Source organism: Erithacus rubecula, assembly GCF_903797595.1.
Source record: "Erithacus rubecula genome assembly, chromosome: 4".
Classification (NCBI taxonomy): Eukaryota; Metazoa; Chordata; class Aves; order Passeriformes; family Muscicapidae; genus Erithacus; species Erithacus rubecula.
In genome coordinates, this window is record NC_136686.1 from 37,761,924 (window position 1) to 37,781,149 (window position 19,226).

Genomic DNA, 19,226 nt, shown 5'->3' on the forward strand with positions numbered 1-19,226 from the left:
GAGATGGATAATAGAAAAACAATCCTGAGAGTTCAGAGGAGCTCCATGCTTTACCTGGCCACAACACTGTGATTGGAAGTTAATTCTGAATAGCAGCTGAAGAATCAATGATCACTGCATTAGAGGAGTTAAAGAGCAGTTATATCCTAGAAGAACAGAAGCCAGGCCTTTAACTGACAGATCACATGAAATTTAAAAGCTTAGACTTTCTGCCAAACAAAACCTGCAGTCTCTTCTGTTTAAATGTGAGATGAGAAAAATTAGACTCAAACCCTTCAAATTAAATTAAGTTTATCACAAAAATAGTTCTACTTGTGCAGATCACCTCTCACCCTGGGTACAGCTCAATTCCAAACCTGTTTTTGCTGCTGCATCCAAGCTTCGTCTATGTTCACACATCAATCTCTAATGTTATATTATCTCTCTCAAATAGGTAATTCCACACTACTAATTTATTAATGTTACTCTTCATAAATGACCAATTCCCAGCTTTTATTTCAGGTGTTGTGGGTCGTCATGCCAGCCCTAATAGTGAATCTTCAAGTAGCTGTACTGGAGAGGTGCTTAGTTTAATGCACAACATGTGGTCATTGTCTTTTCTTCTCCTTGTCTTCCTGCTAGCACTGAGAGCAGCAAAGAGGGGCAGTGGAGAGAAACAGAATCTTCCAACTGCTTTTGCTTGACACTGGCAAAAGAAACAAGAAATGTAGTAGAAGTAAAATGAAATCTTCTGAAATACTTCAGAAGAAGCCTGCAATAGACACAGGGTATTAGCAACTAACTCCCAGTGCTGACATTCCATGTGTGTTATATTCACTTTGGTAACCTTTATCCATGCAGTAACTGAGTCTATGAGGTGTAATTCACTCTCTGAACAGACCTTTTTTTCTTATATTTATCACAGACTTATGAAAATTCTTAATAACTTTACAGGTACAAATCAGGATTTTCCTTTGGATGGAAGGCAGATTAGACAAAGAGATTGGTCTTTTCTAATTTAAAACTGGTAGAGCTAAGAAAAAAGAAATTTACTGGGATGATGTGATATTAATCTTGTCTAATTAACTGAGGAATAGAATAAAACAACACATGATGCAATTTGCAAAAGCCATGTGACTGGTTATGAATGAAAACCACTATAAAGAAAAACATACTGTGGGCTATTGTGCACAAACAGAATGCACCTCCCCTGGAAAAATTTGGACTGACAAATAACAGAAAAATAACATAGTTATTTAATAAATATAAATATAAATATAAATATAAATATAAATATAAATATAAATATAAATATAAATATAAATATAAATATAAATATATAACATAGTTATTTAATGGGTGGAGAATTACACAGAAATCAACAAAAGCAAGAGAGGCATTCATATTTGTTAGGTTTTGTCACTATTGCACTTCAAAAACACAAGAACAGATGGACTGAGTTAGACCAAAGATCTACTTAGGCCAGTAGCCTGTCTTGGGAAGAGCCTGCCAGATGATGATTAGGGAACATGTATGCAAGAAACAGGGTGACTTAGGAACAATATTTTCCACTTACAACCTTCTATTCTCTGGCAGTTTGCAATTTAAAACAAATAAACAAACCAGGATCTATATTTGCATCTTTTTATTTAATATACCCTGATGGCTCTTTCCTCCATGAATTTATCTAATCCCTTCTTGAACAAACAAAAGTCTTCTAGTTTCCTAAATATCCTGTGCCAGTCAGTTCCACTACTGAGTTATGTACTTGCATGTGTGCATGAAAGAGTCACTCATTTGGCCATTTCATGTTGTGGCCCTGACTTTTACACTATGAGAAATGGCAAAAGCTTTTCTGTTTGCAATTTTCCACACTGTTCTTGTTAGTACAAAAATATATTCTATTAAAGCTGTCTCTTGCCAAGGGAAGAAGCCCTGTAGGAGTTTACTAACCTCTTTGATAATTCAAAATATTTGCTTTTATCTTCAGATACCATTATACCCATTTTAAGAGGGCAGGATGACCAAACTGATATGATGAGCAAGTACAGCGCAGTTTTCTGGGGTTTGGCTTTAGTTTTTGAGCAATGTGATGAGTCTCTTCAGAGAACAGTCAATTTAATTAACTCTGTTTTCCAAGTGGTAAGACCCAAACTAGAAGCCACTGCTCTCTATCTGGAGCCAGCATTTTCCCTGAATTGTTTTGTTCATATTCATGTGCACTGAGCTATGTTTTACTGCCCAGTTACTCAATATGATTTTTGCTACTGCATTTTGCAATTAACATTAAGTGATCCTGATGACCTGGCAGCATTGACATTCCACACCCATCTTTTTCATTTTGTTAAAAGATGTTTTTATATTGCTGATGCCAGCACAGCTTATTTTCTAATTAGGTAAGTGGACTTTTAGGAAAATCATGCAAGGAAAATTACATATATGTATAATTAAAACAAAAAGAGATAGGAAAAGCACACAGATGTATGTGACATGCTCTTGAAAAGGATACTAGAAACTAAAATCATACTTTCACAACACAGAGGTTCTGAGTACCCCTCTGCAAGGGCTTCAGTGAACTGTGGGGATGACCAGGTGAACTTTTTTCAGCTAAAATCACAGAAGACTTATAGGTGCTCTCTGGAAAGTTACAGTACCCATGCAGGAGACACAGACCTAACCTTAGGGACTGATGGGTGTGACACACCCCTGGCCTGAGGGAGACAGGGAGGCAATGGCTTTAACCAAGTGGGTTTTGACAAGAGCCCTGGAATACAGTGACATGATCTGTTCATTCATTTCCCACTGATTTAGTCTCCCAAATGAAGGTGTGCTGCCTCTACATACCCAAACTATTCCCAGAATAATCTGATTAAAGAGGTCACAGAAGGACATGGGCACTTACAGCATAAGCATCATATATTAGTTGGCTAAATATGAAAACAAAAATCTTTAACTACAATATTTTAACCTAAGACAATCTAAGCTGACATACTGAACTAATTTTGTCCTCCCCATCTCATCTGTGTTATAGATTATTTTGTCAGTTGGATATATTTTGAAGAGCTGAAAGGTTGACTTCTTGTACTGTATGACCAGTTAAAGCTTTATATGTTAATTCTTTGAGGAGGCAGCAAGTGTAAAGCATATCATCATACCAATGTAAAGATTTCCACTTATTTTCCATAACACATATTCTTACATAAATGTAATTTTATGTAGGATGTTTTTTATTCTGACCAAAAGTCCTTTGAAATTAATAAAAATATTCTAACTTTAACATTAGAGAAGGACTAAAGGAGTAACTCAATAGAGCTGAAAAGTTGCAAAAAATGTAAATCAACAGCAAAGGGGAAAAATCAACTTCCAGCTGCCTGAAATACAATTAGTTTAATATTCTGTCAATAAATTCTAACTTTCTGTCCTCTGAAAGAACCTTCTGAAGTACCTAGTAGAAACAGTAGCTCAAAATGATGAGAACTCTCACCAGATGAGACCTGAGAATAAAGGTCTTCATGAGCCTGCAGAATTTGGCAAGAAACATGACACAAAATCGCCCACCTAGGACTGACTTCCTTTCTGTAGTTATTTATTTATTATAATGGCTGCAGAACAAGCAGGGTTTGCCACTGGGTCAGTTTTGCCAAGTTAAAAAAAAACCCAAAAAACGTCAGCAAAAATTGTGCTTTGTATGTTTTCCACAAGATAATATGGGATTCTTTTCTGAGCAGTCCAAATCTGTTTTTTCTATAAAAGCCTGAAAAATATCATAAAGGTTTATTTCAATGCAGATCATAAAATTATCTCTTCCAGGGGGGGTGCAACTAGCTTAAGGAGAAACTGCATGAAACAGTAACAGTTGTGAGATCTGAGCCACAAAATTATCTCAGACTAAACATTAATTGTTAAAAATTATCTTTAACCCTGAAGCAAGATTTATGTGTCTTTCAAAGCTTTTATTGTAGCTTCAATTATCGTAATATTGAATATTCTTATTTTTCCAGACCCTCTTTAAATCTTGTTACGTTCCTGACCTCAGCAGCATCCTCTGGTAATGAGTTCTACAATTTAATTACATGCTGAATTAAAAATAATTTTGAAAAATCCTTTTATCTGCTTTATATTGGTCACCCCTCACCTTCTTCCTCTGCTGTGAGATAGAGAACAGGATTTACTTGTCTATTATGGAATTTTGCATCATTCTATAGTCCTATTGTGGCCCTCCATTATATTTTTTCTTATTTTTTGTGTTTCAAGATCTCTCCCTGTACATATCATGATAAAACTTCTAGTCACATGATGTGCCAACATAAATTCTCCTAAGATGATGGAGGTAAAATTCAAACATATTTCAAAGAAATGAAGGCTCCAGAACCCTAAAAACTACATCCCTTAGTTTAAGCCTCTTATAAAATGTTAGGTACACTTGATTAAACTAAATGCAATTAAAAGATGATCAGTTACATCTAGTATATTTTGAACCACGTCTAAGATTTTTTTCTAATCCTCCAGTAAAGTAATTTAATCAAAATCAGTGACTGAAGAGCACCCTCAAATTTTTTCCTTCTTTTAGAGCTTTGCAAGGAGCTTATTAGCTATAGGCAAAAGTCTGTGGTTGACTGTCCCAGAGTATCCATCCAAGGACAGGCTGAAAAGCTAAGAATTTTTAGGAACAGTGACCTAATTATATTTTGACAGCTATGCTTAAAATTGTGTCAAATGTACCTTTCTGAATACAGTGACCTACAGCAGTACAAAATTCATTGTTACACTTAAAAACCAATTTTGTGCTTTAGCAGATTTTGTTTCTGGGTCAAGCAGAGAGGACAAGGCATCCTGAGACACAGAGTGATACAAGCAGAGCAAAAGCAACAAGTCTAAGGGTGTATGCAGAGACACTGTGCCCATGTCTTGGTTGACATGATGAATGAGATCACACAAAGTCTATGACAAAGCATAGCAGAGAACATAATCTCTCATCTCCTAACATGTCCAAATCATGACATTTTCTCTTTTGTTGTTGTTAAAATGTTAATTTATCTATTAAAGCCCAAGCAGATAAAAACTATCAGTATTACTGAAAGCTTTAATTGCCAGCTGGGTTATTCATCTGTGGAACAAGCCAAGTGATGCAGAATTGTTCTGCTAGGTCATCCTGAGTCCTAGCTCATCTTGAATAAAAAATTCTGTTAGTGCCAGTCCTGGAGTAAAACCTAGGACAGAAAGACAGCAAAAAGTTGGATCCTAGTATGCTGGAAGCAAGGGTAAATCTCTGTGCACCAAAGGATGGTAGTCAGTACTGCTCAGGGCAGGCTTTTGTGTAGAACAACTCTCTCAGAAGGACAGAAGGGCACCTTGGTAAAGAATTACCAAAACATGGTGTTCCAGACTTGAGAAGGTTGAGGAAGTGGGCAATTTTGCAATTCATCAAAAATTATAGGGAAATTCTGGACACTGAAAAAGAAGGCAGAAATGTTCACGGACTTCAGGGTAGCTAAGATTTTGTGCCACTTACTGTGCCCCTGTGAGAGGAGCAGCTTCCAGCTTTCAGCTTCCAGTTTATAAGATTGGCTTCTGTAAACTTGCAAGATTTTTTATTTGAATTTTCACACCAAGATTTTTTTCTGCTTAGACTCTATCTTCTGCTAAAATGACACATTTCCATCAAACCCACAATTTTGTCACAAATGCCTCATTGCACAGGTAGCAAAGGACTTACAGGGCACTTCAGACACTATTTACAAATTCAATTCAAAATAGATGCTAAAACATGCACTAAAATGATAGTTAAAAGGCAAATCTTATTTAAACCACTAGATAGAGGGAGAAGGAAGACAACCCACCAAAAGTATTTTTAAAGCATTCAGAGTTCACCTTGTTTCTTGTTACAAATCACAGATGCAATTATTTTTTTTTGCAATACTGGTGGAAAACATAACTGGCATGCAAACATTTTCACATGTGTGTAACCCAGCAAGCAATTAAAGCTCTGAATGACATTTATTGATAGCTTTACAGTAATAGAAGAGATGCAGGAATGATCTGATGTGTTATGAGGACTCAGAAGGATTTGGTGTATTAGGAGACCTTGAGATTACCAGTATTCAATGACAGGTTAATCAAAACCCTGGGTTCATCAAGGAAAGTTTCATACAGACTTCAATGTGCTGGGATTTCCTTCTGAATATTTGAAATCTGTGGACTCCACGCAGGAAGACACATGTTATTTAGACATGGAGCTTAACAATGTTTCTGTGGCAGATTTCAGATGGCACATCCCCTTTCAAGAGTCACAGATCTGTTATCTGAAGTACAACACTAAACTGCTCAGCTGTGGAATTCACCCAAACTCTACCTCATCAAAATGCAAACTCGCTATTAATGTTGCAGAATTGATGAGTTCACCATTCTGTTCCAAAGTGTCGCAATCAAAAGAAAAGTGACCTTGTACCATTAGTCCCTTAAGAGGAACGGAAAGAACCCAGCTTCCCATGCTATGGCAGTGCACGTTCTTCCAAACCCCTGGAACACACCTCAGCCCCAGCCTTCACAGACCATGCCAAAGGGACAAAACCATATTTGGGCTTAAATTTGGGTGTTAATGAGAATGCTAATGTGAGAGATGCAAACAATTTTCTGCCAGGCCTGGACAAAGGATCAGAGCACTGAGCTGTTGTGAGGAGCAGTGCCTTTTACTAAACGAGTGAGCTGAGCTGTGCTGCATTTCAGCTGATAAAATGGATGAGAAGGCAAGTGCATCACTGCTGAACACAAGCCCCTCTAAGCTGCCCATCACTTTGTGTGAACACTGGTACGAGTTAAAGTCTTTAGTCAGTTCAGTCTTTGCACAGCCTTCTAGATCAATTAACAGCTTAAGGCAATTCCAAGTAATTTTCAGGCAATTATTTGAGTCATATTAGAACTCCTATATACATACCTAAGGGAGGGCCACAGCAAAAACAAGATACCAAATATCAGTGATGTGAATAAATTATGCAGCTGAAAGTCAACTCTTTGTCTGAACAAGCCTTATGGACCTTCTATTACATTTCCAGAATATTTTTACAGTTTTGCCTAATGAGCCTCCAAGAATTAAAAAATGCAAACAATTCTGGCCTGAAAAGTTAACCAGTTCAATGGAAACAGATTTTTTTTTTCTTTTCTTTTCTTTCTTTTCTTTGTTTGTTTGGTTGGTTTGGGGTTTTTTATTTAGCTAGGAAAAAAGTCTGGGGAAACATAGCAGCAGACTTACCAGGAGATTTCCAGACAAGTTTTACCGTCCTTCTCCTCGAAGTGCTCAATGATTTAGGAAACCAGTAAAAAAACCGTACTATCCTCCGGATGGTTTCGCTCAGATCATTTCTCACTGCCATGGCTGAAAGGGCTGCACAGCTACTCCAGGAGCAAGAGGCACATGTATCCAGGGGGAGAGGAGAGGAGAGCCCAGGAACACCCGCTGGCTCTGAGCTCAGCCTCGGCCAGCGCGTCTCAGGAGCACCTGTTAGCCCTAAATCCCCTCCCTCCCTGTCACTGGGCTCAGAGCCCTCCAGACCTCCCTCTGCATTGCAAAAGCAGCTATATTAATAGATGCTTCAGCTAAACAAAGACCAGAGCTTCGGAGTCTTAACCTGTTACTGTGTTTCCAATGATGTTAAGATATGTTTTCTGAAGAAAGGCTTTGAAGGGCTCCTTTGTTCATCTCTAGCTACTTTTTCCAGGCTGAAAACAAATAAACACCAAAACTGATAGTGACAAGTCCTCTTTCAAAATCCCTTAATGTAAATCAAAAGAATTTTCTCTAGAGAGATGTCTCTCAAAGACTTTCTTTGTAAGGTTCTAAGAAGCAAATTTAACAGATTGCTGTGCAACTTCCCTCTCAATGGATTTTAGGGCAAATGTAAGAGTCAAATCATTCACTGCCACAATTTATTTAGGAATTGAGCACCTATCAACATATCACTAGCCAAAGAAATTAACAGCATCTCAGTACACAGCCAATGCATGCTCCAATTGTGGTACATATAAAATTGTAAATCCTGAGATGCTATTTACTAATGCCCCCTGCAACATTTATCACAACTTCCAGAATACACTTTTAAATAGCAAGACCATGTAACCATTTCCCAAGGCTGGTATGATTTACTTGACTATGTGTCCAGCTTCTCACATTTGATTTGATTTTTTTCTTCTGCTAGACCTGAATGGCAGAAAACCCTGGAAAATCAAGACTAATGTTATTATAAAACAAAGGTCTTTTTGTATCAACCTTTAAACTACAGAAAGTAAGGGCTTTGTTACACCAGCTATGTTCACAGCATACAGTTAATAAATCTTCTAGAATTCACAATGTATTTTTCTACACTGAAATATGTGAAGTATTTAACCCCGTTTTATACATCTGACTTTTTAAACATACTGCTGCTTCTCAGGACTGAGCTACTGGTTTCTGATTGCATTTCCTGTTGTCAGTATGTCTCTGAAAACAAATAAACATTTCCATTTATACTATATCTGTCACAATCCTTTAGCCAGTGTCAATGAAAAGAGCAGACGGCAGGACACAGACCACTGGATTTTGTCTCTCTTTTAGCTCCACCCTGTCATACCAGAAGGAATTTAGTAGCAAAGTGACAGTTTTAGCACAAGTAGGAGGTCTGTCATCCGATTCAGAACAGGCAAGGAGCAGAGTTAAAGGCCCAACAGACAACTTGCTTCTCTCAGGAAATAGCACTCATTTGAGTGTATATTGGCATCTGCCAAATACCAGATCAAACAATGACTTCCTTTTTTCTGAAATTTATACATAGAAAATTTAATGAAAATCAAAGTGGCATAAAAACCCCTCTACTATTTCACACCCTAAGTAAATATGTAATAAATAAATTTTGCAATTTGTCAAAGAATATATACATATATATATATACACATAAATGTCCTTTAGCAGGGTATGATGGGTACAGGAATATCTTTCTTCACTTAACAGAAAATGCTGATACAGTACCTTTATGAGACTGGTACCCTTATGATACTGGTACTTTATGAGACTTAAAAATATTTAGTAAAACTTATCCACTTGGAACAACATAAAGGGATAAACTGACTTTGTTGATGACAGTAACAAACCTGTGGATGTTTATACCTTGCAATGTTTAGTGAAATAAAAATAGACGAGAACATAAAACACTGTGTATTATTTTAAAGCTAACAGAACTTACTCTGCAGAAAAAAATGTCACTGGGATGAATCTGCCAATTACACTATGCAACAAAACAGGTAATACAGATGGGAACACAGACCTGAATACCAGCTAAACTGCAGTGGTAGTTAGAATCCAGTAATTTCACAATTTCTCCATCACTTCACATTTTTAGGCTATAGTTAGGGCAAAATGTAAAGCTAATGAACAACAGCCTGTCTCCCCCAGCTCAGGGATGAGGGGTGTGTGATGATGATGATGGGGTTCCTCTCAACCTGAACTGATAGCTTTAGCATATTGAGCCACTGTGCTCTGCACAGGAATGCACTGCTCTCAGCTGGACTCAGGAAAGTCCACAGAGCTCTCCCAAGATAATTCTGATTCCTCACATTACACTGAGGCATTACTAAAGTTAAGAATTCACTGCATTAGAAAGGTACTACCCAGTGCTGCATATGTACTTTTCAATCTACTCTGACAGCAAGACTGCACAGAGATACTTTCCAAGGAGGACAAAAGGACCTGAAATGTGAGCAGACTCCGACTCTTGATCCCTGCCTCTCTTTAGGGAAAAAAAGCCATGTAAGGCTTTTTCCTACAACAAACTTCAACCCCCAGGTCACACTCTGCTCATCTGAGCAGTGTCTGGAGGAGGGGAGGGAATGACTGCTGCCTTCACTGCTGTCCCACCTGCCTGGGAAGGGAGGTGAGCAGCTGTCCCCTCTGCTATGCAGGCAGCCTCTGACCTCCTACCTCCCCACAACAGTGCAGAGGTCAGAGCCCAGGGGGCCCCTGAGCAGGGCAGAAATGCCCACAAGAGTTTCCAAGTGTGGGGTGCACGGGGTGCATGGCAAGCCCCCACCTTGGCAGGAGAGCTGGGTCCAGCACACTGCTCTCTACATCTGCCTCCCAACCACTCTCTGCATGGCAACCTGTGCACACCAGCTGGGAAGCAGAGTGTGCTCAGGAAACATCCAACAGCTTAGACATATCCCTGTCAGGGTAGACAGGGATACAGGGATACAGAGCTCAACAGACCAGCTCTGCACAGAGGGGGCACACAGTGACCTGGTGGCTGCCTTACTGCAGCCCTCCCATGCCCACTGACAGAGCTCAAAGAACTGAAAACACCCCAAACTAACCTTCATTGCTACAATAAAATACTCTTAAATGAACTGTAAACAACCAGCAGTGCTTGACTGGAAATATTCTCTTGGGGTATGCTGAGTTTATATATTTTAAAAGCAAATTCTTTGCTAACAAACATTTTTTAGAGCAACACAGCAGTTCTGAGATACCATCAAAAAGTAGTCTAATAATCAGGAGAAGCACACACAGTGGTGCCAGATGTGGGGCAGATGCAGAACTGTCTGCTCCAGAGCAGAAGAACATTTTTCCTCAGTGAGGACTTACTACCATTTCCACTCCCCCAGCTTTTAGGTAGCAAATGGCTGGGGTAATTAAAGGATCTCATTTGCTTTGACTTCAACTGAAACTTCTCCATTTAGTGTGGTTTCAGGAACAAAGATCCCCACACACCTGTTCACAGTAAGAACTATGTGTAGTAAAAGCTGAGTGTATTAAGGAATAACAGCTTGTCTGTATTGGCAAATGTCCCTGTTAACCAGGTTTAAAATGGGGATTTGTTTTCTTTGTAGACAGTAATATATTTGGAAAACAAGGTGGTGTCTCTCCCAATGTGGATGTATGCCACTAAGCTATATGCCATACATACAGGCACATTTCAGTAAGGAGAAGGATTCACTATCCAGCCTTCACAAGGGTATTTTCCATATCAATGGACCTTGAAATTCCAGAGAAGAAGGAAGAGACTTCCAGAGCTCCATAAACTGTTTCCCTTCACCTATTTTATTTGGGGTTGTTTTGGTTTTTTTTTTTTTTGCCTGACAGAGATCTGAAACAGACTACAAGACTTTTGCACTCCAGAAGTCTGTTATGCAGAGAAACACTATACCCATGCACTGAAACAATGGAATGTGTGAAACATATTTGCCTAGAAACTATAAACAAAAGCTGCAACCTTCCTTAAATTCTGTTCAGCTGTATGCCAGAGTGAATTTTATCCAACTATCAAAAAAAGGGCCCTGCTTAACTAGTCCCTGGGCTTCAGCACTACAGCATTACCACGACACTGTCAAGACACAGCATCATTGATTTCATATCAAAACATAATATATAACATCATGATGTGTGACAAGGCTGAGAAGTTGCTAGGAAGTTTATAAAGAATACAACTACTGAAAGAAAAGAAACAAAAAAACTGCTGTATTTGACTTTAGATCAGCAAAACTAGCACAATACTTTGAATTTCCAGCTCAGCTGTTCATCCCTTCCTAATCCAAATAAGTTGCTATATTTGTGAGCTTTCTAAAAAAACTTTTGATTCTCAGCAGCTGCACGTACACAAAAAGAAAGGACTAAAAATTAAATAGTGATTGGAAATCTGCAACTACCAAAACCTTGCCTCCTTTTGAAAGGTAGAAGAACTGTAGTATTCAAACTGATGTGAACTACATCTGTTACCAGATTTAATGATCTATTAATGACTATTTTTGGATAATAATTTGATTTCTTCCCTTAATATGTAAGAAGTAAGAAGGTTCCTCCTTAGTAATAGCTCCAATGAAACATATCCTGGATTTTGAGGAGGAAAATCACTGTGCCAAAGCACATTAGCTCATATCTGGTTAGTTCTTGTTGAACTCTACAATATATTACACTGTAAATAAGTGTCTTCCTGCATTGTTACATGGAAAAGAATGTCTCTGTGTATTTCAGCAATATTTCTTCTCTATTCTTTTCACTATCGTCCATTGTATTGTGTGGTCATTCCATGTTTTATTTCAAATATTTCAATAAGTAAAATTTGTGGTAATTCGCCTTATGTTCTTTTGCAGATGCTGGGAAGGTGCAGAGCTCAGTACTGTGATGGAAGTGTGTGAGGGAGGGCATTGCTGTGCTGGTGCAGCTGAGCATGGGGAAGGCAATGCACTATTTCCTGGAGATGCTGCTGGTACAAGGTGCTGCACGTGCTCCTTTTTAATGTGGTTGGGTTATAGATTGAGTTACAGATTTACTGTACATCTGTAGGTTTGTGCTTCAAAACTAGAGCTGAATATAAGATTAAAAAGCTAGATGAGCAGAACACTAGTCTAATGTGAAAATAACAGATTCATGTTGCATTTAGCTTTGCAGTAGATATTGCATTGGTAGCAGCAAATTCAGGGAAATTATTGAACAGTCTTTAGGAAAACCACTTTTGTATGTAAACAGCTACGCCGTCTATTAGAGGAAAAATAAAACTCAAGGCTAAAACTGGAGAGAAGATACTGAGTTGCCTTGTAACACAGTTTGACACATAGGATTTGACTCAGCGCATGATAGACCAACTTGCCTGTGGGCTTTGGGTGACTTTGTGCCAAAATTAGTAGACTTCTCAGTGAGAACTTGCAGGGAACTATCATTAGGAGAAAATGAATTGAGGCAGAAAAACAGAAACGTGTTAAACTTTGCTGAAACAGTAAGTTTGTTCATCCTGATCTGGTCTGCTTAAAACCTGCTCATTTTTTAGGGTGCAAGCAAGCTGTAACCATCCTTCTTTAGCTATCTGTGTAGCACTAGGAGGGATTACACACTGTTTGCACTTGAGATTAAGGGTGCACCTGGTACATTTCTTCTCTCTTAGAAGAGTAGAGTGTTTCTTACTTTAGCCATGGCAGCTACTAGATGAGAAGTGGATGTTTAGAACAGGAATGTAAGAGAAAAATACAAGAACACTTTCACTGTAGCTCTTCACACCTTCTTCCAAGCTCCTACAATTACTGTCAGGCTATGGCACCCAAATTTCTGCACACAGTGCACATTTCCTTTACTGAGCAAAATAAAAAAGGCATTCCTCAATACTCAGTACAGTGTGGAGAAAACAGGCATGTCTAGCAGCTCCTAAAGCCACCCTGCCAGCACACTGCTGACCTGCATTTCACTGTCTGGACAAAGAGATCCTTCAAGAAGCCTGGAGATTTCTGGTTAACACCACTTAACAACAGAAGGAAGGGGTGACCATAGTCCCTGGACAAGAGCTGAGCTGTAATGTTGACTTCACCAGTGACTTCACAGGTAACCTTGAAAACATTACTTAATATATTGGTGCTTCCATTTCTGTCTGCTTGGCTCATAGCAATTCAAAGTGGGGACTGCTTCTTCCTGTCCAAGCATACTCTCTATTAAAGACTTACAGTGGCCAACAGCTCCTACTGCTAGCCCTAAATGCAAAAAAACCCCAAATCATGTTAGCCATTTAACAAAAAGACATATTATCCAATAAAATCTTAAGTTTTACCTTTTTCTCCAGTGTGTTAAAATTACAGACACTAGCATTGTGTATATAATTTTAAAGGCATCTGTATCATTACATTCCACAATGACCCAAACTCCTGCCCAGGCTGTGCCAATATGTTGAATTTTGAACATGGTATAACAGTATAAAACCAGCATCAAATCACAGGAAGCTCTTCAAAGTTTTCCCATCACAACATCACATTTCTCCAAGCAGATAATCAGGAGTTACCACACTGGCAAGAAATACCAATATTTTTATTACTAAAATCTTTGCTTTTCTAAACACATCACTGCTCTGATGTTTTATTACACATCTAGAATACATCCAAGGTTAGGAACATTACACACAGAAATGTGTTTTACCATGTTTTTATTAGCAGACCTCTTTCTACTCCTGTATCCTCTCTCAAATACTGGTGTGTTTGAAACCAAGCCTCATGGCATCTAGGGTCCTTCCTCCTGTGTGTGAAATCAAACATCTCATGTCAAGATGTTCTGGGCAGAGGAGGCTCCTGCCCACTGAAAAAAATTCTCTACAGGAGTTCCTAGAGCAGCTCCAAAGCATGTGAGGAAGACAAGTGGGAAAACCACAGAGCATTTCCAGAGCCTTTCATTTCAGTGATGGCATATGAATGTAATAGGGTGATTTCAAAAATTTTCTCTTCACTGCTATGCAGCCTCAAAACAACTGTTTGTATTCTCTGTAGTCTCTTAGGTTTGCATCTGAGACACCCAGACTCAGAGGAACACGACAATTAATAATTAACCATTTATTCATGAGATGGTGAAAACAAGAACAAAGAAAGGTGCTCAGAAACAGGTGAAAGTTTCCACATGGGACAGTGTATGGCTTAGGAGTGGAAGATGGGACTCACAAAGGAAATGTTGGAGCCTAAGAAAACAGGATCCACTGTAACCAAGGACCCCAGTGAGGAGTTACCACTCCCTGAAAACAGAAGGGGAAATAACATCTTTGAGCAGTGAGACCTTACTGTGGCTACAGAGACCACAGAAATGCCCCAGGAGGCCGAGAGGCACTGTGGAAGACAGCAAGCATCACTTTGTAAGAGTTTGCTCCACCAATGCTGCTTTCTCTTTCCATCTCCACACCTCTGCCTTTCACCTGTCCCAGGTGCAGCCCACTGCCCAGTGCAGGACACAGTACCTACTGCACTGCACAGGGACTAATTTTTTCTCTAATTCTATCAGCCCTGCAATCTCCAGCAAACACCCCACTGGGGGCAGCAGACCACCCACACTCCAAACCCAACCAGGAGGAAAACAGGGCTCTCTCTGAGCTGAGCTCCACCAGCAAACCCAAACCCTGTCACCTCCTGCTGCTCCAGCCTCTAAGGATTCTGAGAAATGTGGTAATTTTGCATTTAAAAGAAAATATAAAGCACTGGGGGAACTGTGCATCATTAAATAAGTCTCTGCAGAAAGAATGGGAAAGGGAAGCAGACTTCCATCACCATTATTTCTAATCTGATGCCCAGTGCTCACTCTATAGATAAAACCTTCAGAGGCTCCTTCAATTCTAAACAGTTTTGGTAATTCAAGTAGTAACTCTTGTAGTTTTAGCAACTTAAGCCCCTCATTACATGCGATTAAATATGAATGCAGTCCTACTGAAGAGATAATGGACAATGTCTATTCTCTTACTTACAACAAATAAAACATATATTACACAAGTTTGGTGGTCAAAAAAGTATCTTTCTGAAGGAAAAAGCAGTAATCTCCTCCATACTTTACTCTCTGCAGGGGCATCTATTCCTTGCTACTCCTGACAATTAGCAGGCATTTAGATAATATATCCTATTTTCTTCCTAAGGTTTTTGTTGTTTCTTTTTGCAGATATTTAAAAATTCTTGTAGTAAGAGAGCTACACTACCTATTAAAATTTGTTATACTACTTATAATTTTAAAATTCTTGTAGTAAGAGAGCTACACTACCTATTAAAATTTATGTTATACTACTTATAACACTTATGTTCTTCAACTGTGCTAAAGCAGGAGTCAGCTATTGAACATTCAGAGCCAATATGAAAACATTTCAGAAATTGAACAGGGCTCCCATCAAAATACCCATTTCAGTAGAGAAAAAACAGAGAAGTCCCTGACAGATAGGTCCTGACACTGTACTGTACACTTCACAGGGAATGCTTGCTCAAAAAACAAAGACTGAAAATTTGGTTTAAAAAAATGTAAAGAAGAGACTGTGTCCCATCACTAAATCCAGGAAAGGAGCCACCTGGTTTTCATGGTACCTCAAAAGTATCTGCTTAAATACCTTTAGGAAGTTTGAAGTGAAAGTCATGTAGAACCTGTAATTTCTCTATAATCTCTTAAGTGAAGAATAAAACTTCTGAAAAGGTTTCATTCCATTTCATCTGATTCAATGGAAAAGTGTAAAATGAAAGGAAAAAGTTATGGAAATTAACTAGGAAGTCCATATCAAGTGGTCCATAAATTTATTATTTTCACACTCCCATCCCCTATGTACACCCAGTCTCTTCTCCAGACTATGAGGAAAGTAAAACTGCTCAGAAATTGTATTTTATAGCTGGAAGAAGAGACTTTCATCCAAAACCATGATAAATGCCTCATTTTTCAAATGCCAAAAGACATGTTGATACAATGCAACAGCCTCTTACACTACATAACACTACACACCATCAGTAAGAGACAAGAAAGTGAAAATTTTCACTTCAAACTGAGAGAAAAACATCATGCTAGAAAACAAAACCAGCTCTTTACTGTACACCACTCCATTATATAAACTGGAATAATCCTGACTGCTTCTGTTTCAAACTGCTTTGTGCAGAGAAGTCAGGCCAGGCAATGGAATTCTGCATCTGTACCAGGTTTTTACGCCAAATAACAGAGGTGAAAAGGTGAATAGCAGAGCAAACCTGGACTGCTAAACCAATTTAGCCTCTCTTGAAAAGGAATCCAAAGCAACAGCAAGAAGTCGGATACTACAAAGTATCCTTTTCAGAGGCAGTTCATTACACTTGGATTTCTTCCTGGGCTAGGGTCCAGGAATGTCAGCACTGCCTTACTTCTTTTCAAAAAAATAACTTGCTTGAATAATGTGCACCTTGTGCACTGCATTGAAATGGACAATCATTAATCTTGACTTTTTTTCTTCTGTTTTGATCTCTCTTCCCTGAATAAAATGAAATTATTTATTCAATTTCTATAAGAAGAGTGAAAACTTGTAAATTCCAAACCAAAATATCACAAAAGGCAGAAAGACATTTTCTTGGTAGTTCAGGGATTCCCCCTCACCTTTGTACACCAAGGAGTGTGCAAAACCTCTCAGACAACCACACACCCACTGAAAATGGAAAGAGTAAAGCCTAACCTCTGAGCCTGAAACTCAGCTCAGGAATTTTTCATATACACTGTGGTGAAGGCAGGACAGAGATACTCAAAGAAATCCCCATTCCTGTAGAGAAGTCAAAGACTTTTATTTCAGAAAAAAGTCTGTATCTAAATACTTTAAAATTATTCCTTTGATGTGCCCCTTGACTGCTTCCCTATCCCAGAGGAAATTTCTCATGCCTTTTTATCCTGTCACTACATTCACCATGTCTGACTTTGATCATGTCTAACGGCAATGATCTGGTGAGAACTGACTTCAACCAATACTGAGAGAGGGTAATTAAAATAAATATAGTATTTATGTCTTTGTGACTCAGAATCATGAGAATTTAGTATGTAGATCTTTCTTTATTAGCAGAGGCCCTTCTGGAAGATGCTGTTTTATTTGGCTTTTTTGATGACATTACATGGCTTCTGGAAAACATAGGTTTATTTGTGAAACTTTCAGCACTTTGCCAGGCAGATTAAAATTTTTGAGAGGTACTTCTATCCTCTGCTTTGCAAGGGATACCCAAAGGAGACCATGGCATTTTCACAGAGGCCACAAAATTCAGCTGTAGACCTGGATGCATCTGATTCAGTTTTCAAGGCCAGTCTAGACTCACTTTAGCTGTTGAGCAAAGCTGTACCTGCTGCCTTCCCAGAGCAGGGGATGCCTTTCTCTCCTATATTCACTTGCTCCCAGAAGAGCCTGTGACTCTGGGTGTGGACTGATGCCTGGCCAGAGTGGATTCAGTGACTTCTAGCCAGGAGGGCAGCTGGTCACACACTCCTTCAGGTCTCTGAGCTGTCCTGACCCAGGCTCTACTACTTTATCAGCCAGCCCTTGAGGGCTTTAGCTGGTCTTTCCTTTCACCTCCATAGCATTTTACAGCTTCTAAGTACTATATTCATGCTAGATCATAAAAGTTGAATGCTTCCTCTGCCACTTAAACAGCAATTTAAGAGAGCAGCTTGAAGTACGATGTCTCATAAAAATGGAGCTTGTCATGGAGGAGAAGGAAACACATTGTAAGCTGTAATCATTCTGAGAAAATGTTGCTGGAAGATACATAATCCAGTGTGACACTTGAAGCTCTTGTCAAGGAGCATTTGATCATAAAAAAAAATAATATTTCTAAGGTCTATTTTCACATCAGTGCACTACACATCCTGTCAGAGCAAACAGTGCACTAATGCAAATGATAAATAAAAAGTATTTTATTTTACAGCCAAAGTATTTCCATTCCAAGAATAACTGCAAAATAGAGCTACTGAAAGTCAGTGTAACTGTGAGAACAGTGTGCCATAGCATAAATTATATTTATCAGCAGGGGACAGTATGAGGTTATTATATCTCCTTAAGACAGAAAACAAAAAGAAAAAGGAAAAGATTGACCTGTCTTTCCCAGCTTGGGTTTCAAGTACTAGCTGTTAAACAAAGGCTCAATGATGTAAATCAAAGGCAAACCACACACCTGAACAGGTCACACCACTAGAGATAGCATTGGATTGTCCTAGAAAGTGCAGCAGCACTGCAGCCGTGGCCGAGGAGCAGCCAGCCAAGTGAACACGTCCATGGAGCTCTATGCTGAAATCACCCTCGAGGTTTGCATGAAGCCCAAACGTGGCCAAAGCCTTTTCCATCCATCAAAGGATGGCAAAAGAGGAATCTTCACCAGCACTAGATTATGTACCTTGTCCTGTTGTAAAGGACAGGAGCTAGAAGGTGAACGAAATCGCTGTATCCTAGAGTGTGGCAGTGGTAACGAAGGGGCTGCCAAGGAGGGAAGTTGCTTTCTGTCCAGAAAAGGGAAAACACACCTTTGCCTTCTACGAACCAGAGCCCAGAGGGTGAGGGCACATGTACGTACATGCGTGTACATGGGACACGCGGTGTTCATGGGACATGCGGTGTACATGGGACATGCGGTGTTCATGGGACATGCGGTGTACATGGGACATGCGGTGTACATGGGACACGCGGTGTACATGGGACATGCGGTGTTCATGGGACATGCGATGTTCATGGGACACGCGGTGTACATGGGACATGCGTGTACATGGGACATGCGGTGTTCATGGGACATGCGTGTACATGGGACATGCGGTGTTCATGGGACATGCGGCACTAACCCAGCCTTGCCCTGCCCCAGCGGGCCGGGGAGCGGCGCGCAGGGCTGCGAGCGCACACGAGCCCCTCAGGGCAGCGCTCCCGCACCCCGTGACACGCGTTACTTTCCTGCGGCTGGGACGGAGCGCCTTCACCGGGCTCACACTGCATGCGCCCCCGCGCCGGGCCGCAGCCCCGGCTGCTCGGCTCCCGCCC